At 48.6% G+C, this 27,043-nt stretch overlaps 2 pseudogenes; one reads left to right on the forward strand and one right to left on the reverse strand.

The window, feature by feature from the left end:
- The window catches only part of LOC146201877 (kinesin-like protein KIF11), a 184,684-nt pseudogene that overhangs the window by 130,287 nt on the left and 27,354 nt on the right, over positions 1 to 27,043 (reverse strand).
- Positions 19,130 to 20,750, forward strand: LOC146201884 (kinesin-like protein KLP2 pseudogene; annotated as a pseudogene).

The raw sequence follows: 27,043 nt of genomic DNA on the forward strand, positions 1-27,043 counted from the left end.
TACCTTCAGCAACAGCGGCTGATGTAGCGAAGTTTTTCGTCGAGTCCATCGTCCTCCGTCACGGTGCTCCCGAAGTCCTGATCACAGATCGCGGTACCGCGTTCGTGTCCCAGCTAAATGGCAGAGATCTTGCGTTTAAGCAACACGCACCACCGCAAAACTACCGCATACCACCCCCAAACGAATGGGCTCACTGAGCGCCTTAATAAGACTATGACCGACATGATATCTATGTATGTGGACGTCGAGCACCGTACATGGGACGACATTCTTCCCTACGTAACTTTCGCTTATAACACCGCAACTCAGGAAACAACCAGGTTTTCGCCGTTCCACCTGGTGCATGGCCTAGAGGTGATTACCATGCTTGACGCCATGCTTCCCCATGAGCCGGAGGCCTACTCTTACGACGATGTCCAACTGGTAACCCAGCACGCAGAAGAAGCCCGAAAATTGGCACGACTACGCATCCAAGACCGCCAGCACGTCGATACACGCAGGTACAACCTCCGGCATCGTGAAGTTCATTTTGCACCTGGTGATAAAGTGTGGGTGTGGACTCCCGTTCGCCGTCGCGGTCTCAGCGAGAAGCTGCTAAAACGTTACTTTGACCCATACGAGGTCGTTCGCCGTATAAGCGACGTGAATTACGAGGTGATTCCGATTGTTCCGAGCACATCTCGTCGGCCCCCTCATCCTGAAGTGGTGCATGTGGTTCGCCTCAAAACTTACTGTGAACGCTAGAACCACATATTCTGACTTTGAGCTCTGCTCGATTTTAACGTTTCAGTTACGCTGGAGCGCGCATGGGGATGATGCGCCTTTCAGGGGGAGGAGTAGTGTAACCCGCGCTAATCGTGTCAGTTCTGGAGGGAGAAGAAGACGAAGTTCTGCTGAGTGCGCGTGGTTCTGGGACGCCGCTGCTTTTTCCTGGTCAAGCGCCTGCTCTCTGCCTCCTGTGCCTCAACCCCGTCCTTTGACCCTGTCCTTCTGGACAGCCGTCCGGGTAGCGATAGAACCCGTGACAATATATCTCCTTCTTGCAACATCGGACTTTCCGGTCGCTTCCAGACACATCCACAACTGAGCGTCCCTTTGGCTTTAGCCCAGCCGCTTCATTCGTCCTGGAGCTACTAGGAATCGCCCTTTGTTTCATTTTCACAGCCATTTCACGTGGTGCCACCATGAGGCAGCGCCATAGACCGGTGATAAAAAAAGGCGGCGCGGCGCGGCACGGCACGAGCGTGCAGGTGTTGCATGTGCGCAGTCAAACGCAGTGTGTGCTACCCGCGCCTTTCTTGTTCGGAGTTTGGCTACGTTTAGCCGTTGACGGCGTCTGCCGGGCCAGAACGCTTCTCGGCAGAATCCGAACATGCCTGTAACACATACATTTTATGTACAAAGGTAGTGCGTTTCATTTACTCTGCCCCATGACATGAACTAGCACGAAAGAAACGCGAACGAGGCCGAGACCTTGAGGAATGAGCACTTCGCATCAAAGCCCCAAGAAAATACATTCGTTTCGTGAACACCCTGCGCGCACTAAAGGCAAGAAAAGCGTAGCGCACACGTTATTTTTTTAAGGAAAGTTTGAGTAAATGTGCGGAGCAACTCTCCATACCTGCGCCCATATGTGCGATCTTTTTGGAAGCTAGCTGAAAACCAATACGTTCCACATTTCCATTCCGGGACGTTCCGGAGCGTTCGAGCACAAAAGACGGACAATGCAGCAGTGTGGTGGGCCACAGTTCCCCGCACTACAGGCTTCGCAATGTGCATAAGAATATGCGTACCTTGAAGTAAGTCATGCAGAACGCTGTCAAACTTTCGCATGAACAGCGCCGGACCAAACAGTGCGAGTTCTTAGTTGGCACTTTACACCACATGATCAAGCACAAAAAAATCGTTGATGCCTTCTTTCTTCGAACCTCTCAAACGTGACACGGTGCACCAACCCTCGCGCCTGAGCAAAGCACAAAGAAACGCCGACACCGCAGACTTGCCGACATGGTAACTACCCGTTTGCGTTAAACACGTGAATGCCTGTCGACGGCATTTAGCACACAGAGAAAGATTCTTAACACGCGCGTACACACTTCTGCAACAAATACGCACGCAAAACGCAACACATTTCACGAAGGTTAACAACGAAAAAAAAAAATCATATGATGGCTATGTTGATGTGACCAGCTGCTCCCTGGCGATGAAAATCAGTTTCTGTTTCAGTTTCGTTAATAAAAAAGCACTTGCACGTATTTTTACTTTTAACGTTATTTATAGAGCTATGTTTTGGTATTCGGCCGTATTGGCGGCTGTATAAATCGTAGCGATGGCCAGTGAATTGCTACTCGTGGACAACGTAGAATACCGACCTGCTGCTTGTTTAGCACAGCATTTGAAAACTCACATGCAATCATGCATGTTATGCCAGTGCCTCCTATAGACCAACACCGTGTTTACAAACAAAGGGGGCGCTCACGGCGTCGCAGTCGACTGGGGGGGAAAAATAGGGTTAGCGTCCATAGGAATACATGTAACCGAAATATTTTTAAGCAGTTTTCTCATTTCACGGCGCACATGTGATGTCGTTATTCGGTAAAAATCAACTATGAACATCCTAGAACAGATCATCAAAATATGAAATCTCATTACCGAGGCGCACTATTTTTAAAACACTGCGAAACATGTTGGGGTGCGAGTTGGGTGGGCGACCCGTAGAAATACATGTAAACACAACTTACCGGAACATTTTTCTGATTTCGCAGAGCATTAGAAGTTGTGGCCGGTCTTTAAACTTTGACCAGCGCTTTGAAGAAGTGTGTGATAAAGTATGGTGCGTCATAACAGGGGCCAGTCTACTTTTAAAACTCCCCAAATAACCTGTGTTATGAATCCAGACACCTCCGAAAGGCACGCTGGGCGTTGCGAATCGCGCAGTTTTTCTTACAGTCTGATATGCTACCACATAGGATAAGCTTGATAATACTGTCGCTCCAGTGATACATGCTAGACAGAATTATATTCAAAAAGCAGTTGTCAAACGCCATACGACAATATGAACCGAACGAGATTCGCGCATTGCAGCAGACGACAGCGTAGCTGGCGATACCCAACGAGGCCGCCTCCAGCTCGACAGCGTGTGGCACGTGTGGTGCATAGTCGTCTGCAACTGTGCGCGGTCAGTTTATCGTGCTGTGAGGGGTCCCGCAATTCGACAGACTTGCATTACTTGCAAGAGAATGTAGTGTGTAATGCAACATGACGTCGAGGCATCGTACAAGACGTTCACCAAAAAATGAGAAGGGTTCAACGCTGCTGAACCGAGCAAAATGTTGCGGTAAGTTGTGTTTACATGTACTAACGCGGTGTCGTCGGCGTCGGCGGCGTTGGCCGTGAGCGATAAATCCCAGCATGCACTTCATAAATGAAAAGCAACTTCCAAGATAGGCTGGGTGGGAATCGAACCAGGGTCTCCGCAGTGTGAGACGGAGACGCTACCACTCAGCCACGAGGTTTTATTTTCTTTATTGCCTGTTTTGAGTTCACATCAATTCAAGAAAGATCCACAATAATGGTAAAACTCGCTACAACCAGACTTCGGCTGTCACGAAAGGTTTAAAATTTCTTGAGGACAGCCAGTTCATCGAGCACACTGATCCAGTCAGGTGGGTCAGAAAGCACCCGGTACGTTTCTCTAAGGAGCAGCACACTCTCGATAAAGTTCTCGCGTACAGAACGCGTGTTGACATCTGCATGTTGCACTTGCATCCTTGTTTTCCACAGGCTGTGGAGGCCCAAGACCATGACTAAATCCAAAGGAATACCCTCACTCTCGACTGGAAGGAACCGTATGCCATACGGATCTAACGGAAGGTCTTTCTTTAGTGTTCTCTGGAGAACATCCCAGTGAAAGACTGGGTCCCAGCAATCCAGAAAGACGTGCTCGATTGTCTCTGGTTTTTTGCAAAGGAGATAGTCTGTTTTCCAGGGAATGAATAAGCCTCTTTCATGTAACCAGGTTTTAACAGGTAATGTGTTGGAATGCAGCTTAAAGAACATTTTAACTGAAGGCCTAACTGGCATCTTTTTCACACGCTTTAAGACATCCTGTCCGGGGCCTCCACGGTGTGGTGCACGATAAATCGGCAATGGTATCGTCACACCCAGAAGATCTTTGTACAGCTTCTTCTTACACACTTTGCTAAAGTATTCCATTGAAAAACGCGCATGCAACATTCTGAAAGACAAGACAACAATTCGCGCATGTACCCTTTTAAAGCGCCACTCATATTCTCACCAGAACAGACAACGTATTCTGCAGAAGCATTTTTACACAGTCGTACTTGCATGACCGTCCTCAAGAATTTGTCGTTTTGATCACGAAGGAAAAAAAAAAAACGCGAGACACCTGTCGCAAAAAGAGATGCACAAGGCCCAAGCCCCCCGCCTAAACAGGAAGAAAGAGGTTGGTTCTGCTGCACTTTTCCCATGTTGATGCCCACATGAAAACTGCAAAGACACGATGAATTTTTTGAATGCTAACACGCGTCGCCGAAAGCACATTCATTACGTACCATATCTTTGCCACAAGGAAAACATTGCACACATAAGCGCGTGAGAACATTGACAACGGCTTGCCCTGCCATGAATCAGCTTTCTCTCTCGCCCTGTCTGCTTGGCCAGCCCAGAAAGGGGTGGGATCTTGGTACGATTCAAGCGGCACGCCTAATTACTGGGTCGGCAATTTTGACCATTGCAGACGAGAAAAGTATTCAGGCGTAACATCCCAGTCTCCATGCCAGAAACCGGCACTTTTTTTCCAATTTACTTCATAGCCTGTCTGTCGGCAGAATTTTTCAACAAGGACAGTAACTTCTTGAATGCTTTCTCTGCTTGAACAGAATACAGCGATGTCATCTGCATATGCCAGCATTTTGACCTGTGCTGACTGTAGCATAAAACCAGTTATACGTTCATTGTTTATGATTTACCGGCAGAGAGGCTCGAGGTAGGCCGCAAACAGCAGGGGTGACAGGGGGCAGCCTTGCCTCACTGACGACAGCACACGAATGCTGTCAGTGAGCTCTCCATTCACAATTATCCGTGTCGTGCAGTTCGCATATACCATTCGAACACCTTCCTCAATCACTCGCCCTATGTTTGAGTGTGCCAATACTTCGAACAAGGCATCGTGCGAAACGCGATCGAATGCTTTGGCGAGATCCAGCTGTATCATTGCCACTCGAGATCCAATCGCGTCACAACATTCCAAAACAGTTCGTACCACGCGCACATTAGTTGCGATGCTTCGAACTTTAATGCCGCACATCTGGTGTGGCCCAACCAGACTCGGTATTACACTTTGAAGCCTTTTCGCCAGCACTTTCATGTATATTTTGTAATCCACGTTGGTGAGGCTTATCGGCCGATAAGAACCCACCAACAGGCGTTTTCCTGGCTCATCATACTTCGGAATCTAAACAATGTGCGAGGTAGAAAACGAAGGTGGAACCTGCTTACGCTCGTATGACTCGTCTAGCACTTTAAGCAAAATCTGGACTGTGTAATCTTTAAATGCTTTGTAGAAAGCAGCGGCAAGCCCGTCAGGTCCTGGCGACTTTCCCATTGGAAGCTCGTCTATCGCACTTTCTATTTCTGTCAAACTTATGGGTCGTTCTAGACGCGTTTTAACATCATCATCGAGTTTTGGCATTTAGCGCAAAAATTCTGCCTGAAAGCCATTTTTGACTTCGCGTTTACGGCCAAGCAATTCATTGTAGTGTTCTATAAAGGTATTTTTGATAGTAGCAGGGTCACTAGTTACAGCACCTCGGTTGTCTTGTCACGAGCTTTCTTTTTTCTTTATTGCCGACTTTGACATTTGAAAGTGAAATCAGAAATATAGTGCATAAAACGCGTAAGCCAGGCTTCGGCAAACACGGATTAAAATTCTCTCAGCGACACCAAAACATCAAGCAAGGTAATCCATTCTGGTGGATCAGGGAGTGCTCGGTAACGCTCTCTTAGTGAAACGACACTTTCAACAAAATGCTCGCGAACAGGACGCACGACAAGATCAGCATGTTCAAATTGCATCCTCGTTTTCCATATTGAGTGCAGGCCCAGAAGCATAATCAAATCATATGGTATATCCTGTGATGTTTCTATCGGCAAGAACCTTATTCCATATGGATCGATGCTTGAAAGCGGTACAAAAGCGCTTCTAGTGAATGCGGTGTTGCCTTAGAAACGTGCCGTAGAACGTTATACTGCGGTGTATATCGGTAATTATGAGCATGCTACTTCCAGAAGTCGCAGTTACACGAGTAGCGAAGTACGTTTCCGCTACATTTCTTCTGCGCTCTGCGCACATGCAGAGCCATCTTGCGGCAAACACAGAAGAACCCCTCCTCGCAATGTGCGGCGCTGCCCCGACACGTGGTGCGCCACTCGCCCCTGACGTTTCGCCGTGCACCCTCACGGGTTGTAGAATCAAGCGTCTTTCCTTTCTTTAGATCACCATCTTCGCTCACGAGTTCGATGCTTGAAAGCGGTACAAAAGCGCTTCTAGTGAATGCGGTGTTGCCTTAGAAACGTGCCGTAGAACGTTATACTGCGGTGTATATCGGTAATTATGAGCATGTTATTTACAGAAGTCGCAGTTACACGAGTAGCAAAGTACGTTTCCGCGACATTTCTTCTGCGCTCTGCGCACATGCAGAGCCATCTTGCGGCCAACACAGAAGAACCCCTCCTCGCAATGTGCGGCGCTGCTCCGACACGTGGCGCGCCACTCGCCCCTGACGTAGGGTGCCTCGATGTCAGCGCCGCCGTCCAGGGTGGAGACAACCTCGCCGACGCCGCCATATTGAAGCACACGGGATCCGCTGCGCTAGCATACGTAACGGCGCCGTTTTTGATTTCGGCGCTTCAGGGGCTTTGAGTCCAATTGTCTTTTCCATAAGTGTCGCACTGTGTGGAATTTCGCTCTCAATAGCCATTTTACACATCGCATTGTCGAATACGTAATTGTACGACTTAATTTTACGGCCTCAAGTGGCCGAGCTTGTGCGGCTGTGGGATTGGAAAACCTGTTAATATTTAACAGATCTTTTCGCCAGCATGTTCTGCTGCCCTATGCGGGTTGAAGAGATCATGTTATTGTTTTCCACATGACCTTTTTTTTTTTATCCGTAGTTTTGTTGACAGCCGCTCGCGCCCTACGGTTGGATTTGCTTTCTTTGCGCGGGCTGTTTCTCTTTTATGAGCTCGCAGAAACTGATGTCGGTCTCTTTCTAATCATTCGAAGTGAAAATGCGAGTTGTTTGGCCGTATATTGCTTACAAGGAGCAATTACATCTGTTTACAGGCAGACGCTGGTATATACTAATGATGCGTGAACTTCAGTATACGAACATTGTGACAGCGGTTTTTTTTTCTCTAGGCTCCCTCGAAAACCGACTTCTCTAGTTGTTGATAGCATACATGATTAAGTAAGGTTTTCACTCGTTTCGTTTTCCTCCTGGGCGCCCATTCGCCGGAAGTCCGTGAACTTGCTCGCATGTCGAGTTCGCTTGCACCATGGACTTATGCAGCGGTTGCTCGACTGCTATTCCTCTGCTTTATTTTATTCATGGCGATCTCTAGTGATTATTAAACTATGCATGTGAACCTACACAAACGATTAATTTGAGGTCATCATAAACTATAGATGCTGTTTTCTGAAAATTTTAAATCCGAAATTAAGAGTAATCGACTTTAAAAAATCATTCATTGCAAAAATAAAGCAACCATAAAGAATTTGATTGAAAAAGCTGCATTATTTTGGCTGTGCCTGAACTACATTTTCTAGTTGGGTACTGAAGAGTCAGGCTGCTGTAAAAATAAAAGCTAGACGCCTAAAAGTTTATGTTTACTGCTGATGCAGACAAGTATGTAACGTAACTTATCAACCTCACCCCTAGCAGACAGTAAAGACAACAAAGCCGAATACGATGCGAATTTGAAAAGGCGTAGCTTGTTGATCCAGTTGATGCCTGGTGTATGAAAAAAGAACAGCCGAAACGACATGTTCATAATGAAAACAAGTACACCGGTTGACGCTGGAAACACCACTGAATTTTTTTTTCCATGAAATTTTATTTTGTGTTTTTCAGCGCCGCCCTTGTACTCTTATGAACGCATCGCTTTCGCTGTTTTTTTTTTTTTCACGTAGAATGCAAGTCATTTTTCTACTGTTGAGTGCAGTCGGAAGGACATTACCGAGCCGGAAGGACATATATATTGTGTATGCATAGTCGATTGTAACTCTTGTAGAAAAGACATGAAAGCAAAGCGTGAAAAGAGATGCAAATCACGAATTATGTAACAAACTTAGAGCAAACATTTTTTATGTGCGCAGTGTGAAAGCATTCGCAGCAATAATGAAAATGAAAAAAAAAAGGAAAGACATCAACCACGAACTAGCGAGCAAGAAAGACTGGTAAATTTGATGCGTAGAGTGTGGTATAACAGTTAAAACAAAGCACTCTACACCAAGCTGACATCAGCACAGTATAGCTGCCATAATAGTCGTCACAATCCTCAAATTCGCTTAGCCGGCCTCTGCACCGACAGTTGAGGAGGAACTGCTGTCTTTCTTTCAAGGAGGTGTACATTAGGCAGGCCGTCTCGCAGAGAGTTTACTCGGCTTCTGTTGAGCTGAATAAATAATTAAAAACAAGTGCTGTTGTTTTGAATCACTGGAAATTGAGGAAATTATACTCTCCACTAACATCTACAGTAAAAGAGCATGGTAAAAGCTCTGAAATTAAACAGACGGCGTCCATCCTATCAATATCTCTCCAAACTCGTCCTCATCAAAGTGCTACTAAGGAAAGATAAAACACCAAGCGTGATTAGTAAGGTTAATTTAAAGTCATACAAAGAAATACTTTGAAAAATATTATCCAAGGTAATGAAGAGAACGTTTTCATAAAAATTTTGCTGAACATTACCGAACCTCGCATATTTATAAACAATGCGCAGTCTACGACAAATGTCGATCCAGAAAACCCAGGAAAAATTTCAGTAATATGATGCGTGTTGACGGCATGTTTACATATGTCACATCATGCTTAGGCATTTTGCTCCGCAACATAATAGAAAGCACGGCAATGAATGAACAGCACATTTATCGTGAAGCAAATATATACCCGCAAACAAAATTTCGCTACATCGCTTGCGATTACAACGGTGCAATACGTACTTATCTAAAGAAATAATCTAGGAGCCTTGACTTGTGATCCGCGAGACATCGCTACCAAAAAGCATCTTCATTCGACTCTAGCTATGACACTACGCGAATAGAAAAACAATGTTCAAAACAAAATATAGGTCAAAACTGTCTTGAAACTTACATCGCCGGTATATGACTTAGTTATTTTCCGTCGGTCCCACTTCTATCTCCTCTTTCAGCCCCAGGAGAAATGAAAACAACCTAGTCCTTTACGGGTTCACCCAGTGCATATCGGCACACACAAATTCTTGTAATGCTCATTCTGTTGACCTGACAAGCTCGTAAGACACGCGGTCTAACAATCTCAAATAAGTAAAACCACCGGCGAGTTATCCGCAGCTTCGAACAACGCAAGCTTAGCTGCTTGCACCATGCAACTGCAACCGCACCGATCGCCCGTCGTGATTCAACATGGCGCCGCAGCGCGAAAGAGGCGGCGTGGGGCCCGTCAAAGGATGGCACCACCCTGAACGGCGGCGCTGACATCGAGGCACCCTACCCTGAAGTTTCGCCGTGCACCCTCACGGGTTGTAGAATCAAGCGTCTTTCCTTTCTTTAGATCCCTATCTTCGCTCACCCGCTTCTCCCCTTCGGGCCGCGCGGGTACCGGTGCGAGGATGCCGCAATACCCTTGCGTTTAATAAGTTTTCTCGCTCTCTCCCCTTCCAACATCCAGCGTGCGTCACTCGAACAGTGGTGTTTAGGCGACGCGGCTCCTCTTTCCGCTCACAGCGCGATTGCTAGGCGCAGCATCTGATGTCGGACGCCTCTGACGTGACCGCTGCGCCGTAGCGCTTCTGCTGGGAAAGCGTCCCCTGCGATGTGTGCCGAGCTGCTTCCGAGGAATCATGCTTCTGCGTGGTGCTCCCAAGCGAGATACAGGACGATCCCATCAAGGCGTCAGCCCCATGATCGCGTCCGCCTTCATGGCGCGTCGCTGCCCGCCTTTCTCCCTCCGAGAAACCGAGTTCTTTGGTTCGTTCCGCTTGCTCAGGCGCACGTTTCGTTGCCGTGCCGAACGCTGCGTTACTCGGCGCTCACCGCGTGATTCGTGAGTGCAAAGTTCGACGCGGAGCGCCTCATCAGTGATTGCTGAGCCGTAGCGCATTGTCTTATACTCCTTGGCAGGTCGACGGGTGTTGTATTGCAGGGCCTTGCGCGCTCGCTTTTGAGACGCGTGTGATGGAAGCGGCGCCGTCTACCAGTGCCTGTAGCGCTGGGCGGTGCGAACGAGGTGCAATAACGCTATCGCGTTCCACTCTTGAAGGCGAAGCTTAAGCGTCCTCCAAATTTTTTTTCTATGGGTCACCCCTCAACTCGCACCCCGATACGTTTCGCAGTGTTTTAAAAATACTTCGCGTTGGTAATGAGATTTCACACTTCCACGATCTATTCCAGGGCGTTCACGGTTGCTCTGTACCGAATAACGACATCACAGATGACCCGTGAAATTAGAAAACTGCTTCGGAATATTTCGCTTCCATGTATTCCTATGGGCGGTAAGCCTATTTTTCACCCCCAGTCGGACCACGCTGGCGATAGAAGCGCCACCGCAACGTGCTTACGTCACAGATCGATGTTGACCAACACCGTCACAGATCGTCACAGATCGGTGTTGGTCTAGACCAACACCGATCTGTGACGTAAACACGATGCGGTGGCGCTTCTATCGCCAGCGTGGTCTGACTGGGGGGACTCGGGGTGAAAAATAGGCTTAGCGCCCATAGGAATCTATGGAAGCGAAATATTCCAAAGCAGTTTTCTAATTTCACGGGTCTTCTGTGATGTCGTTATTCGGTACAGAGCAATCATGAACGCCCTGGAATAGATCGTGGAAGTGTGAAATCTCATTACCGAGGCGAAGTATTTTTAAAACACCGCGAAACGTATCGGGGTGCGAGTTGAGGGGGCGACCCATAGAAATACATGTAAACACAACTTACCGCAACATTTTGCTCGGTTCAGCAGCGTTGAACCCTTCTCATTTTTTGGTGAACGTCTTGTACGACACCCCGACGTCATGTTGCATGACACACTACATTCTCTTGCAAGTAATGCAAGTCTGACGATTTGCGGGACCGCTCACAGCACGATAAACTGACCGCGCACAGTTGCAGACGACTATGCACCACACGTGCCAAACGCTGTCGCTAGCAGACGCTCCGGAGCTGGAGGCGGACGCGGTGGGTATCACCAGCTACGCGGTCGTCTGCTGCAATGCGCGAATCTCGTTCGGTTCATATTGCCGTATGGCATTTGACAACTGCTTTTTAAATGTAATTCTGTCTAGCACGTATCACTGGAGCGACAGAATTATCAAGCGTATTTACCGTATGCAGCAGCATATCAGACTAAACAAAACTGCGCGATTCGCTACACCCAGCTTGTCTTTTGGCGGTGTCTGGATTCATAGCACAGGTTATACGGGGAGTTTTAAAAGTAGACCGCCTCCGTAATGACGCACCATACTTTGTCACACACATCTTCAAAGCGCTGGTCAACGTTTAACGACCAGCCACCACTTCTGATGCCCTGCGAAATGAGAAAAATGTTCCGGTAAGTTGTGTTTACATGCATTTTTACGGGTCGCCCTCCCAACTCGCACCCCAACATGTTTTGCAGTGTTTTAAAAATACTTCGCCTCAGTAATGAGATTTCATATTTTGACGATCTGTTCTAGGATGTTTATAGTTCCTTTGTAAAGAATAACGACATCACAGGTGCCCCTTGAAATGAGAAAACTGCTTAGAAATATTTCGGTTCTATGTATTCCTATGGGCGCTAACACTATTTTTCACCCCCAGTCTGCTGCGACGCCGCGAGCGCCCCCTTTGCTTGTAACCACGGTGTTGGTCTATAGGGGAGAAAACCTGGGCCAGGGGGCGCTGCGCCGCTCTGTGCGTCGGCGCCCTCCATGGAGACCCCATCAAAACCTCCGCGCAACGCGGCCGCGTCGTCTGCTCCCCGCCGCATCGAAAAGCATGCTGTCGTCTGCTCCGCGCTGCTCTCCAGCACGTGTTTGCGCGCGCGCGCTCGGTTGTTTCTCTCCTCCTCCGGCCGCGTTCTGGCCGCCGTCGCGCTGCAACAACAACAACAAAAAAAGAAATCTGGAATGAAAAAGTGACGGCGCGCTTGTTCGCAAAACTTGTGTGGAAACGGTAACGAAATGGTTGTCGGCTTTTTTTTTTTAGGTATCTCGTACCGCTCGTATCTCGCACCTCTGTTTGTAACTGGCGGTGCCGCAGCAGCCATCGCGGAACCAAGTCGGCCTCAGGAAACCGATACACGTCATTAATGCCATCACATGGCGATTATAAAGGAAAAACACATACGTCAATAGTTCGATCAATCCGCATACGCGATCCTGCTTCGGGAGCTCGAAACTGCGCATTCGCTAGAGGAGATAACTGAACTAGGAATTGCACAGCGTACCTGTGGAATTAAGAATACAAAGGTTTCCGTGGAGAGATGTCCCCGCCTGCATGGAAAGTCGTCAGGCATTTCCTCGCTCTTCGTCTCGTGTAGAGAGGAAACTGCCGCAAAAATGTCATGCCTCGGCTTCTCGTCAGTGACCTAGGTCGTTAAGAAACCCCTCATCTTTAAAGGTATATAGGCCATTGATTTCGGATGTCAGTGCCGCAGCAGCGAACTCTCCCTGACCGCTGTCAGCAGGAACCAAAGGGTAAGGCGGCATGCTTCGTGTTTTTGTAGGGAACGCGTCCTAAACGCGCCGAAAGCAGGCACCACGGCGCCGGTAGGATCGCCTAAAACGTGTCCCCAAAGAGTTGAATAAGCCCCTTTCAAGTGAGCAGTCACAAATGGAAAGGAAGTTCCCCAACCAGCGCCCCGAGCGCTCGTCACTGTGTACACGCGTATCAATTCTCAATGAGATGTCTGCACCCTTCATTCTGTGAACAACATGGACAGAGACATCAAGAGGTGCCGTCTCAAGTCCTTCAAAATACCTCTCGCTTGCCGCTGCCTTCGAGCAACGAATTCGCGTTCATTTTTTTTTCTTTTTTTTTTAATGTGATCCTGCCACCAAGCGCTCTTTGAAAACAATGTCCGCGACGCACAAATAATTATAATTTCTCGCTTTCGAAGGCACCGATAAAAACATGCTTCCAGCCAGCCTCTATGTCAGCCGGTGCACAGAAAAACGCAAAAATAAGAAATCCCACTGGCAAAGAGCGCTGGCTCAGCGCGCGCAGGCGCGCGTCCATCCCCTCGTCCTCACTCTCCTTCTCCCGCTCCGCGTGCATGTGCGACTGCCTGTAGTACGCGCTCCCGAGCGAGCGGGCTGTGCAGACTCCGCAGACAGCCGCGCGCATCGCGGGCGCGGATACGCGTAGGTTTTGTAGTTCCTCAATGCAGCTGTGGCGTGGCCCAAGCTGAATGCCGCGTTGCTGCGGCCGCTGTCGACGCTGGCATGACCCTGTTGCTTACCGTGCAGGAAAAAGGCGCCTGTGTCGGGCAGCCGTCTGCCGTCGAAGACGGATTGAACCCATATTGCAGGGTCCAGTCCAAAAGTCTCCTCCTTCGGCATCGAAAGTTCGCTTTAAAACAAACGGTTCCTCGTGTTTGGTTCTTTTTTCTTGCTCTTTGTCGTAGCCTACAACACACCTCTGGCATTCTTCATCTTCTATCTCCGAATGACATGGGCTGCAGACACGATAATTTCGCGCGCTCTTTCTTTGAAATGGTGTGGCATATGGGCAGGACATTAGTAATAACCGACTCCGACGACCCAGGTGAAAACCTCGTCTAAATGATTTAAGGGAACAATTCCGAAATAATTGATACCAGTTGGTTAACTGATGAATTCCCACTGGCTCCAACTGGAATTGCAATTGTTTTTTACCACAATTGTGTTTCACTCTAAGCTGCCTTAGCGTAAGTCATCATGGGCAGGGTTGAAATCGTGTGACGTGATAGAAAAAGATAGCTGTCTAACCCATACTCCTGGGTTATTCCACTGCAGGAATGCAAGTGTGCTGACCCATGTCCTGTTGCCATAAACAAAGTTGCGGTCGCGTTCTCAGCGATCAGGAGCAGTACTCGTTGAAGGTTCGCCTAATGACGCTATTAGCTGAGCTAGTGTCTCAGCAAGACAGTTGGCAATTGACAAGTGAAATAACCGAAACGAAAATAGTTGTTCAAGCATAAGCGTCGAGCTAGCTGTGCACAGTATCCGGCTTGTTCGCAATATGTAGCGCCCTTTGAGGAGAGGCGAAAAAATTGTCTGCTAGTTGAACCGCGATGCAACCGCGAAGCGCTTCTGCGCCTGCAAAGTGACGATTTGTGTGCTTGACAGTTACCGCCAGCTGTCTTGTGTACCTGTCACGATATCAACAACTATGCGTAGCCTCCGCGACAAGCGCCGGTTACGCCTGTTCACACTTGCCGAGTCACGAAGGACGTGCGACCGGTAGTCACATGCGACCAGAGAACCGCGCAGCGCGACCGATGTTCACACTTGCAAATGCGCCCTGCGGATTCGTTTCCACATCTTGACTGTTTACCTAACAGAGTAAAGCTAACTTACGTTCACTCCAGCTGAGCAGCTGATTGGTTACCGGTTTGCGACCAGCAGTAGCAAAGCTGGAAAATCGAGCAGTGGTCGAACGGCCTGCGACCGTCGCTTTTCGACCAATACGATCACATGATCTCCGCAATTCGCAAGTGTGAACGGGCCTTAAGGCTGAACCACATGGTAGCGTTTCTTCGGCGACATGTCAGAGTCTCGTCAATGAGCGTCGTCGTTCGGCGCGCGCCGGAGAGGGTGACCAAACACATATGGCGGCGTACGAACTGGCGTCTGCAAGCCAAGGCATGAGGGAACCCTGGAAGTTCGTCCGTAGCTAAAATCGTCCTATTCAGCGACGACGGGAACGTGTGAGGATGTGGGGGGCAAAGGGCACAAAATCACAGGAATGCGCGCGGACAGAAAAAAGCAGCCATCTCGCTTTCGCGGAAACGAGTTGCGGAAAGGGCCCATTGGTGGCTTGTCATTGGTCCCCGCCTGAGAAGTGCATTACCGGCGTCGACGCTGAGATCTGGCCCTGCCAGATACCTGCGTCTTTCAGCAGCGTCGCCTCGTTTCCAGAGCCTCCGGCGACGCCGATAGCAGAAACGCTGACGAGGCTCCCGCCCATCCTCTGGTTCCGGAAATCTTCTGCACGTTCCGAGACCTGTGTTGGCGAAGAGAAAAATTATTATATAACGCTCTTGCAGTGCCGGCTCGCCCGCCGTGCCTGTGTGCACGGCGCAGCAGTCTATGCGCGGTATGCGCTCGGAGCTTGTCCGCGTTGGCTGCGTTGATGAATGCAGATCCACGCACTGGCATCGGCGGCCGCGCCCTAACGACCAGCGGCGCGTAATCCCAAAATAATGAAATGCCCCCTTTGGCCGTTGTAATCATCAGGCGCCGTTATGACGACGAAAAATCAGATTTACGCAGTAAAGCGCGCACGCCGCCACGGCTCTAGCGGCAACGTCTACTGAATCGCCAAGAATTGGGCCCAGCGACGCAACCTGGCCAGAGCTGCTGCAGGTTGCTTGCGCAGGATGCGGTGAGCTAGAGTGCTCGGACTGCGACGCGAGAGCCGATCGGCTCGGCAGCCCGCTCCCGGCCGGATTTGCGTATGGAGACTGGAACCCGGACACTATGTTGGAAAAAGTTTAAGGAAAAGTTTCACCAGGTATCTCGGTCGTTCAGCTGAGGCTTGGAGCGAGTTGATAGGGTTGCTCTCTCAACACGACGGGCGCGCCCCGCTCTTTTGACGCCTCAATGTTGGGCTGTGCCACTGATATTTCGGATTTTAGCCCCGTGATGTGCCCCCGCTATAGGAACTTGTAAGAAATTTCGGGACATATGAGTGTTCGGCCTTTTGTGGTTCCCGATTTGCTCAAATCAAAATAAAGGTAAATATCATTCATTGAGGAATGAAATATTGAGCAGTCGAAAGCTAGCAATACTAAGCTAACTTCTGAATGCTTAAGGAAACTGCCCGTATGCTGCGATGAATGGAAGTAATGAGAATTGACACGAAATAAGTTTTGGCAGAAAAAAAAAAGTAACAAACATAATACTTCGCAGCCCGCACTGCATGGAGTACAGCGGACTTGATCGGTATTGGCAATCAGAATCATTCACACGGCTGCTGATTTATCAGTACGCACCAAATTATCTTGCTGCGTACCTCCTGTATTCATTGCAGCTGGCACTGAAGCCACGTGCTGAAATACGGTAGTAAAAACACTGAAACGATGTGAAGAGCAGTGCTTGTGCTACCACCAATTAATTGCGAAATTCAGTCGACGATATGGAACACTCTCCGAATCCTCAAAGAAGGATGATGTCTAGAGACCGTATTGTCGCGGTCCAATCAGAACTCGGTATCTGAGTCCAAGTCGCCAATAGAAACTCGCTCTTCGGTTTCGCGAAACAATAAAACTTGCTCCGTATTGCCCACAACAATTTGACATAAGAGAATGTGTTATGTGAACATAAATAGACGGCAATGGGCGAGGAAAAGGAAGAGGGCCTGGAATGATGTTTTTTTTTCTTTTTGAAGGCCTAGTACGTAACTGTGTCGACGCTTATGTCATTTTGCACCGCGCAGATTGAACTCTCAGCTATTGGTCGGCACCTCTGTCATGCTCTTCTCCGCGTGTAGCTCTGTTGCCGTATGTAACTAAAAACAATCCAACGCACCTATCCGTGGGCGGCGCGTGACGCCACGGGCGAAAAAACACGTGCATGCCTCTTAAAGGGCTATTTTGAGGGTGAAATGACCGGACGCTGATTGGTCGCCGAGTTTTATTATGTCACGAAACCACGTCACCGGGAAGAAGCTCACAACTATGGTAGCTCCTATGAAATAGCAATCGAATCTACAAGGGACCCGGCTTGCATCCTGAGTCAGGCACGCTACACCTAAGTCACGTAGGGATGTTCGTAAGAATTGTTTAAAGCAGGACATCTATCACGGGTGGATCACGGGTGGTAATTAATATGATGCGCGAGATAACACAGGCGCAAATTGAAAGATTACCGATCAACCGGGTAGCCAAGTTCATGTACGCGAATTCGGGTCCAAAATCGTACTGGGACCTAGATAAGGTATGCAGTGGTGCCAGATAAATAAAGGAAGCCGCGCCGACGGGAACCATTAATTAACAATGTCGCGTCATAGCATCAAAGGCGAAGTTTAATGTCCTTCAGTTATCTGTGTGTTCAGTTTATTGTCGGGAAGTCTGCAGGTAATGCTGCAGGGTTTTATTATGCTTCTTTACGCTATAAGGGAAATGAAAGTACTAGTATTGCCCGTGTTTTGGGCGACACGCAAGACAATACTGCATAAAAATGGAAAGCTTTTTCACCCCCCCCCCCCAAAAAAAAAAAAAAAAGTGAGCAAAATACAGAACGAGTAGTGAGTGAAGAGTATGGGATCACGAAACACGCGGGTGGAGTCGGTGCGGCTATTGCATATTAAAGGAAAGCCGAGGATAAATTGATTCTGGCGTGTATGACGGTTGGTTAGCACTTTCTATTGCCAAACTGCCAACTATCGCCGAAAACGGAGCTTTTATGATCTGGTACACTGGCCGGAAGGACGAAAATCAAGAGCTCACACCACCGTTCACACCATGCGATCGCAGAGTCCATAATTTTCACACCATCATCATCATCGCCAGATTTATTCTCTTTCGATCTCTAAATTTACAAGTCATAAATACCTAGTTGGCTGCCGTCTTAGCGCCAAGAGAGACAAAAAAAAAGCCAAAGATCAAATTTTAGGTAGGAACAAAATTTGTGTGGCGTAACGTTTTCAGCATCCCTTTAATGTAGAAAACATCCATCAGTTGATTCTGCAGACCTCTCTTCGCTCGGATTCTTTCGCCGAATCTAACCTTATGGGTTCTGTGAACATTTGCGCGTTGTGTAGACGACAGTCCTGGAATCGGGAAGGCACCGAAACGACTGTAAAAGGAACCTCATAGAGCTATCTCGCCCCCGCACAGAAGGAACAATTAGGCTGCCGTGATAGCGACAGAGGTGCTCGACTGTGCCAACAGCTCTCGGTTGCGCTCAATTTAAAGCTGGCAAGAAAAGCTGTCCGATAAGGAGCGAAAGGCAACTATAACAATATAGAGCAAGTGGCGCAAGTCACGCGTTGCTGCGATCATACGAGATAAATCCTGGCACACGAGCGTTACAATGGAAGATGGAAGTGATACGGCCGCATCTTAGCGTCATTGAGCGCTAACAACCAAAGCTGAACGAAACTTCGGGGCAATATTAAACCGCAATGGTTGAAGAGAGGCTGGTCAAACTGAAAACCACGAAGTAGAAGTTTGGGTTGTGCGGGGAAGCGGCAGGCAGTCACGTTTTTTTTTTTTTTTTTTTTTCAAAACGTTTTTCACCAGAACTAATTCCTAATTCACAATTTATATATAATACAACCTAAGTTCGGATCAAGTAATCATTTCTTGTGTCTGAACTGAATCCCGACCAATTCGCTACAGTGGGTACCTGCTTGAGGAGACAAAAAGTCAGATTCGAACGTTAGTGCAAATTTACAAACTTAGTTGAATCTTTTTTTTTTTTTTTTCATTTTATTTACATCTACGATCTTGAATCGTAGTTATTTTTTTTCTTTAGCTGATAATTTATTTGCTACAGTAATCCAGTAAATGCAGTGCATTTGGCTCTCCACACAGAAGCTTAGGTAATCCCCCTTCGTGGGTATATGTGACATTCACCAAGGAAAAAGAAGACGAAGAAGAAGAAGAATGCGTCAGCGGCGGTGCATTGTTCCTGCCTTTCTGCTTCGTCTCATGAGCGCCATGGCTGCGAAGAAGCTGGGGAACCAGAACATTCAAGTTTTTGTATAGTGGCGGCCCCTGAACACACTGGAGAAGAAGAGCGGCTACACAAATGCAGTGGAGGTGGTCGCGGACAAGAAAGAGATCTTTGTAAATGACCGCGTCATTCCGGAGCGTTCTCTCCGCAAGTCATTCACTTTTGACAAGGTGTTTGTTCCCGAAGCAAAGCAGATCGACGTGCACCGGGCGCTCATGGGGCCCACCATCGCCTAGGTCATGATGGGCTACAACTGTACTGTGTTCGCGTATGGTCAAATGTGGACTGGCTACACCTTCATAAACAGTCAACGATCAAATGCGCATCTGGGCTGGACTAATGACCGGACGGCCGGGATTATTCCGCGCACTATGCATCAGGTCTTCGAAGAGCTCCAATTACCAGACCTCGAGTCCACTATCGAGGTATCCTTCCTCCAGTTATACAATGGGGATCTGTTGAATGCACACGAGGACACGTCGATACTTAAGATTTACGAGGACTCTACTAGAAAGGGATCCGTGATGATCCAAGCCCTTGAATAAATCACTCTGCGCAACCGTGAAGAGGTCTTCATTCTCGAGAAGGGTGCAGCTAAGCGCCAGACTGCGGCCACACTGCTCAACGCAACTTCGTCACACAGTCACGCTGTCTTCGCAGTCATTGTCCACATCCGCGAAATGACTGATGATGGCGATGAGTTGGTCAAACCTGGACAGCTCAACCTGGTTGACCTTGCGGGCAGCGAGAACATAGGCTGCCTTGGCGGTGTTGACCGAGGAGCCCGTGAAGCAGGCAACGGCGACCAATCTCTTCTTACTTTGGGCCGTGTCATAACTTCTTCGGTGCACAATGCAGTATGTGTGCTTTACAGGGAAATCAATGTGACTCGGCTGCTGCAGGGCTCCTTGGGCAGCCGCTCCATGACTTCCATCACTGTGACCCTCTCACCCGACATGTCCAACCTTGAGAAGACCTCGAGCACCTGTACCATACGCCCACCGGGCCAAGAGCATAACCAATCGGCCAGAGGTAAACCAAAATGTGACCAAAAAGGCTCTTATTAAGAAGTACAGAGAGTATATAGAAAGGATGCGGAGGGGCCTCGCAGCAACCATGCAGTGTCAAGAATGGGATCTTTGTAGACCAGGAAAACTATGTACAGGAACATGGAATGCAGATCGAACAGCCAGTCACAGGAGATTCTGGAGAAGGAAGCCCAGACTGAGTCTCCGACAGAAAAGTTATCGGCAGTTATTCAGCTGTGAAAAAAAAAAGCAGGCAGTTTTAGTCACAACTGAACGGTTCCTAGCAACTGCTGCTGCACTCCGGGAAAAGAAGAAGACCTAGGATGCCACTGATCAGGTGCCGTCTAAGACATGTCGACTGAGAGAGACGGCAGGCTGGCCTTGTTCGCGTCCGGAAGCTGCACTGACTGTAGCTGCTGAGGAGCTTGTGTGAGTTGCTAAGACTACAATGATCGACATTGACCTGCTGTATCATAAGCTTCAGTGAACATCTGTCATCGATCGCACCAATAAGGAAAGACAGTCTGAATTCGTGGAGACTTCAAAGGACCGCTTCAGCCAGGTTGAGAGAAACTAATCTGTAATTATGGCACTGTATAATCGTTTTGATTGAATCCGCGTATATGTGCCTGTGCTGCCTATTTTTTCTTGTATAGAATATATGATGTGCCCACTCTGCAATGTGATTCCCAAACCGGGCTCTGAGGGTACTTCAGATAAACGGCACTGAACAGGTCACCACTCAGCGTCATTTCTTAGAGGCGTTGGAAGATCATTTGCCACCATCTGCAGTAGATTCGGGGAACTGCTGTTGTGGCATATACATTTCAAAAGCCAAGGAATTTGCCGATAAAGGTGCTGCAGCCAACATGTGCACCCATTGCTACAGCCTGGACTATGGACAATACCGTGCAACATGTTTAGGACGCTATCATGCGCTCTGATGACCCCCTGTTTCTTTTTGGTCTTTTTCTTTTCTCGACAACCTTAAACAGCTGCGTGCTGCGAGTCGGGTAGCAAGAGTTGTAGGGCAGGAATATAGGCCGCTATCTCTTTTGTGGCCGTTGCGTGCAACTCCAAGCTTTTGTCTGTTTAATGTCCTTGCTTAGGTTACCTAATTAGTTTAGCAAGGTGATTATTTATGGTATAGATCAACATAACCCTGTGATTCCCAGCATTGCATGAAATGTGGACAATCTTCGTTTCTGCTCCTATAACTGTCTGTATTGCCAGCACGCTTGAAGTAATCGTCTTTTTCAGCATACTTATCAACGCAACGACAAAATGTCAGCTGTCAGAGGTGCAGGAGACCCGTGAAATGATAAGCTGGTTTAAAAGCTGCCCCTAACCGCAAATAGCCTGCCGTAATGTTGCATATAAAGATTATAGAGCAGTTTTGAATTCCGTGAATGCGCCTACGTATTTTCACATGATTTTGTCGCCCTTGGATATACAAAAATTTATTTAAAAAATTAACGACGATTACTGTAATTCCTAATAGGAAATTTGAGCGCAGCTGATCAGCTGTTTCAGCTTTTCGATAAAATTCGAGCAACTCATGTATGTGCAATTACAGACAATCGGTTACGAGGGACAACGGCGACGGTGATGCCGACGGCAATGACGACACAAAACCCAGAAACGGGTGCGCAAAAAGCCTAATGATTAAACGATGCCAGCGTTCTTCTTCTTGTTGTACTTGTTCTTCTCATTGTTCTTCTTCTTGTTCTTCTCCTTCTCTTTTTGTACTTCGCGGCTTTTCAGGGTCATTCGTGACTGCGGCCACGGACTACGAGACGGGCTGAAATCTGGCGTAGTACAATCCACAAACACACCGGTTTTCAGGGAAGGATCTCGTATATCCGTGCCCCAGTTGTTTGGAAAATGGTCCATGTGTGGTGCGGGCAACACCGGTAAGCCGTAGTATATCGGCGCGGCTATTGTATATGAAATGAACGCCTAGGATAAATTGAATCCGGTGTGTATGATGGTAGGTTAGCACTATCCATTGACAAACAGCCCACAATCGCCCAAAAAGGAGCTTTTATGATCTTGTACATTGGCCGGAAGGACGAAAATCAAGAGCTCACACCACCGTCCACATCTGTAGTTGGCGATCGCAGAGTCCATAATTTTCACATCATCATCATCGCCAGATTTATTCTCTTATCACCCCCAAATTTACAAGTAATGAATACCTAGTTTGCTCACGTCCTAGCGCTAAGAGAGAGAGAAAAAGCCAACGATCGAATTTTAAGTAGAAACAAAATTTGCGGCGTAACTGTTTCAGCATCCCTTTAAAGCAGAAAACATCCATCAGTTGATTGTGCGGACCCCTCTTCGCTCGGGTTATTTCGCCGAATCTAACATCATGGTTTCTGTGAATATATTCGCGTTGTGTTTACGGCAGTCCTAGAGTCGGGAAGGTACCAAACGACTGTAAAAAAAAAAAAAAGCCCTTTATGGAGCTATCTCACCCGAGCATAGAAATTTGAACACTTTGGTTGCGGCGATAGCGAGTTTTGCTCAACGGTGCCTGCTGCTCTCGGTTGCGGTCAATTTAAAGCTGGCAAGAAAAGCTGTCCGATAAGGCGCGAAAGGCAACTATAACAATCTAGAGCAAGTGGCAGAAGTCACGCGTTGCTGCGATCATACGAGATAAACCCGGGCGCACGCGCGCTTCAAAAGAAGTGATACCGCCGCATCTTGGCGTCATTGAGCGTTAACAGCCTAAGATGAACGAAACTTCGAGGCAATATTCAACCGCAAAGATTCAAGAGAGGCTTGTGTAAAAACCACGAAGTCCGGTTCAAACTGAAAACGACGAAGTTCAAATTTGGGTAGTGTGGGGTGGCGGCAGGTGGTCACTTTTTTTTTCTAACAATTTTTCGCCAGAACTGATTCCTAATTCATAATTTATAATAATACAGCCTAAGTTCGGATCAAGTAATCATTTCTTGTGTCTGAACTAAATCCCGACCAATCCGCTACTGTGGGTACGTGCTTGAGGAGAGAAGAAGTCAGATTAGAACGTTGGTTCTGATTTACACTTCGTGCAATTTTTTTCTTTTTGTTTACTTCTACGATCTTGAATCGTAGCTTTTTTGTTCTTTAGCTGATAATTGATTTTTTACAGTAATCCTCTAAATGCAGTACATTTGGCTCTCCACACAGAACCCTGGCCAGTCCCCCCTCGTGGGTATATGTGCCATTTACCAGGGAAGAAGAAAAAGAAGATGATGAATTCGTCAGCGGCGGTGCATGTTGCTGTTGCTGTGTTTCCAGAGGCTTTCGTCAGAAAAAGGCAGGTCTGCAGCAACTCGTAGAGTATCGCGGACGCAAACCAGATGTTATCGCCCTCCAAGAAACGAACTGCACACCAACACTCACAGGATATTCAACATTCACGCAACAAATATTGGATCCCTACGAAACACCACGCGTAGCCATTTTGGTTAACAATGATATGACCGCGATTGTTTGCTCAATGACACGACACTCACACATTTCAGACGTTTTGCTCGAGCTCCTGCCTAGAGAAAGAGGCCATGGCAGTGTATTTGTGTTGAATGTGTACAGTCCTCCCAAAAAGGGCAAGAGGGACGTATTTGAAGAGCTCTTTCATGACGCCCTCAAGATTGTGAAGCCACATGAGAACTCTTTACTAATTATGGGTGATTTCAACGCGTCCCATCCTTCGTGGGGCTACAAAACCGAAACTGCCAAGGGCCGTAAGTTGGCCCTAGCTATTGCCCGCACCCAACTGAATCTTTTGACTGAAACCGACCATCCCACCCTTATGGGCAACAGCGTGAACCGAGACACCAGCCCGGACCTCACACTAGTTCGCACGCAACATCCGTGCACGTGGACCAACCTAGAAGATTCTCTGGGCAGTGACCATTTTATCCTTGAGACGGCGATGCAAGTGCGAGTGGGCCGCGTGTCTGGTCGTCAGCTGCGGCTCACGGACTGGGACGCCTTCCGAAAACAAAGAATTGCTTTGAAAGAAGGCGAGTGACTCCCTTTGGCTGAATGGGTGAGACAGCTTCAGATAGAATTAAAGAACGCCACCTGCGTAGTGAAGGCCGCAGAAAAGGCACCTGAGATCGACCCGCACCTCCTCCATCTGTGGGAAGCTCGAAGAGGACTTGTCCGAAGATGGCGGAAGCAACGACACAATCGCAAGCTACGGAAACGTATAGCGGAAATTACAATTGCGGCAGAGCGCTATGCGGAAGAGCTCACGAGTTCCAACTGGCAAGGGCTCCGCACAAGGCTGCAGGGAACACTCGGAACGGCCAAAACGTGGTCACTCCTCCGAGGCCTTCTCGACCCATCCAAAACCAGAGAGGAAACCTCTAAAGCGGTTGCCAAACTCCTCCATAAGGAAGCGAAAGATAGCACTGCACTGCTGCATGCCCTGGAGGCGCGCTATATACTGACGGGTCCCAGACCGCAATATAGAGACTACCCTCATCAAAATGAGTATTCACCCCTGGACGAGGACATCACGGAATCAGATGTTCGAGCAGTACTCGCGAGCCTGAGAAGGAGCACTGCCCCTGGGGCGGACGGTATTACATATAAGATGCTCCAGAACCAGTTATTATAATGACGTATGGAAGTCCGGTACACTCCCGCAAGAATGCCGTCATGCTGACATAAATTTAATTCCGAAACCAGGCAAGCAGCTCGCCCTTCAGAACCTTCGACCCATATCCTTGACGTCGTGTGTTGGGAAACTGATGGAGCATGTAGTGCTCCGGCGGCTGCACCCACACTTGGAAACCAACATCTTCTTCCCTGACACCATGTTCGGATTCTGGCCGCATCTCTCTACTCAGGATGTTCATCTTCAGCTTAAAGAGGAAGTGATCGATCATCCCGGCAGGACCCAGGCCCGTGCTGTCCTGGCCTTAGACCTGAAGGGGGTCTTTGACAACGTGTCGCACGATGCCATCTTGGGGGGGACTAGCGAGTTCACATTGTGGTCAATGAACTTATGATTACGTTAGCGCTTTCCTCGTGGATCGAACTGCTACCCTGGGTATCGGAGACGTACGCTCTGAACCGATACGTCTCACTGGTCGAGACACCCCACAGGGTTCGGTGTTGTTGCCCACATTGTTCAACGTGGCGATGGCAGGACTTCCTCCGCTGCTGTCAAGAATTCCTGATCTGCATCATGCGCTCTATGCTGACGACATCACGTTATGGATCACCAAAGGCTCTGACGGCCACATCCAAGACAGCCTTCAAGAATCAATTGAGATCACACAGCAGTACGCAACTGAACGCGGGCTTACATGCGCGGCTGAGAAATCAGAACTGCTTGTGATTCGTGCACGAGCGAGGACCCCTGTAGTCGACCAGGAAATCGACTTGCATCTCGAAGGAATTCCCATCCCTAGAGTGGATCGACTAAGGGTACTGGGCCTGTATCTGCAGAGCAACGGCAGAGCGACCTACACTATACAGCTGCTGAAGAAGCAATTCGCGCAGGTGGCGCACTTGATCCGCCGTATTTCCAACAGACGTGGGGGGCTCAAGGAAAGGGATACCATGCGAATCGTGCAGGCGCTATTAATCAGCCGTATGACGTTTCACGCCCCTTATCACAAGTTCAATCGAACTGAACTCAATCATCTGAACATCTTTCTACGATCGGCAGTAAAGGCAGCCCTCGGACCTCCCCCGTACACCTCGACGCATCGCCTGCTACAGCTTGGCCTCCACAACCCCGCAGAAGAGCTGATAGAAGCCCAAAGGAATGGCCAACTCACGCGCCTTCGAGACACTAGAGTGGGCCGGACTGTTCTCCATAGACTAGGCTACCCGGAGCCGACAACACCGCTGCAACATAGGTACCATGCCATCTCGCCCAAACTGGCAGCTAAGATCAGGGTCGCACCAGTTCCAAAGAATATGGACCCCGCACTCCGCACTGGTCGTAGGACCGCTAGATTCAAGGCACTCCTGCGCCAGTACAGAGGTGTCCAAACTGTTTTATATGTCGACGCGGCGAGATATCCATCGGGCACAGACGCTATGGCACTAGCTGTTACGGACGCCAACGGCTCAATTAAGATTACGGGCTCCGTTCGTGGCAGGAACTCGAGCACGACGGCTGAGGAGACTGCCATAGCGGTAGCACTCACCTTCATACACCACATCGACACATGATACAAACATCCCACCAGTCCGACATACACAATAATCACAGATTCACAAGCTGCGTGTCGCGCCTTCGCGAAGAATACATTATCTTTCGAGGATTCACGCGTGCTCTCACCTATAAACTATCATACCTTTCCCATTGTTAAAATTGTTGGACTCCTGGTCACTCCTCCCTTCCTGGCAACGAGAGTGCGCACGCGCTCGCCCGAGCAGCAACCTTCCGGGCGCTGTCGACGGAAGCGGAGGGGGAAGTAGACACAGAGGACGCCAGCACAGTTCCACAGTCTTACACCCACATTACACTATATTACCGCACACAAAGAAGAACTCTGCCACCGCCGCACCCAACACTCACCAAGGCCGAAGCTGTGGCATGGCGACAACTGCAGACTCACACGTGTACAAATTTGTACCACAAACATTTGTCCTTCCCCACCCGCTACCCAGATAAATGCCCCACCTTCCAACAACACCGACCTACAATATACCATTCTGTTTGGGCCTGCCCAAAGCCACCCGGTGGCATTCCACCTGTACCTCACCCCACCCTCTCATCATGGGAAGATGCCTTGTCCCGCACGGAGCTGGCCGAACAACGCCGGCTAATCGAGCGGGCCGAGAGGATTGCCGTGGCCCATGGGCTTATGGACTGATTTGTATTCTTTCTGAGACCGTTTTATTCGCAACAAA

The sequence above is a fragment of the Amblyomma maculatum genome, chromosome 1 (assembly GCF_055883805.1).
Source record: "Amblyomma maculatum isolate TAMU_Amacu chromosome 1, ASM5588380v1, whole genome shotgun sequence".
NCBI classification, from domain to species: domain Eukaryota; kingdom Metazoa; phylum Arthropoda; class Arachnida; order Ixodida; family Ixodidae; genus Amblyomma; species Amblyomma maculatum.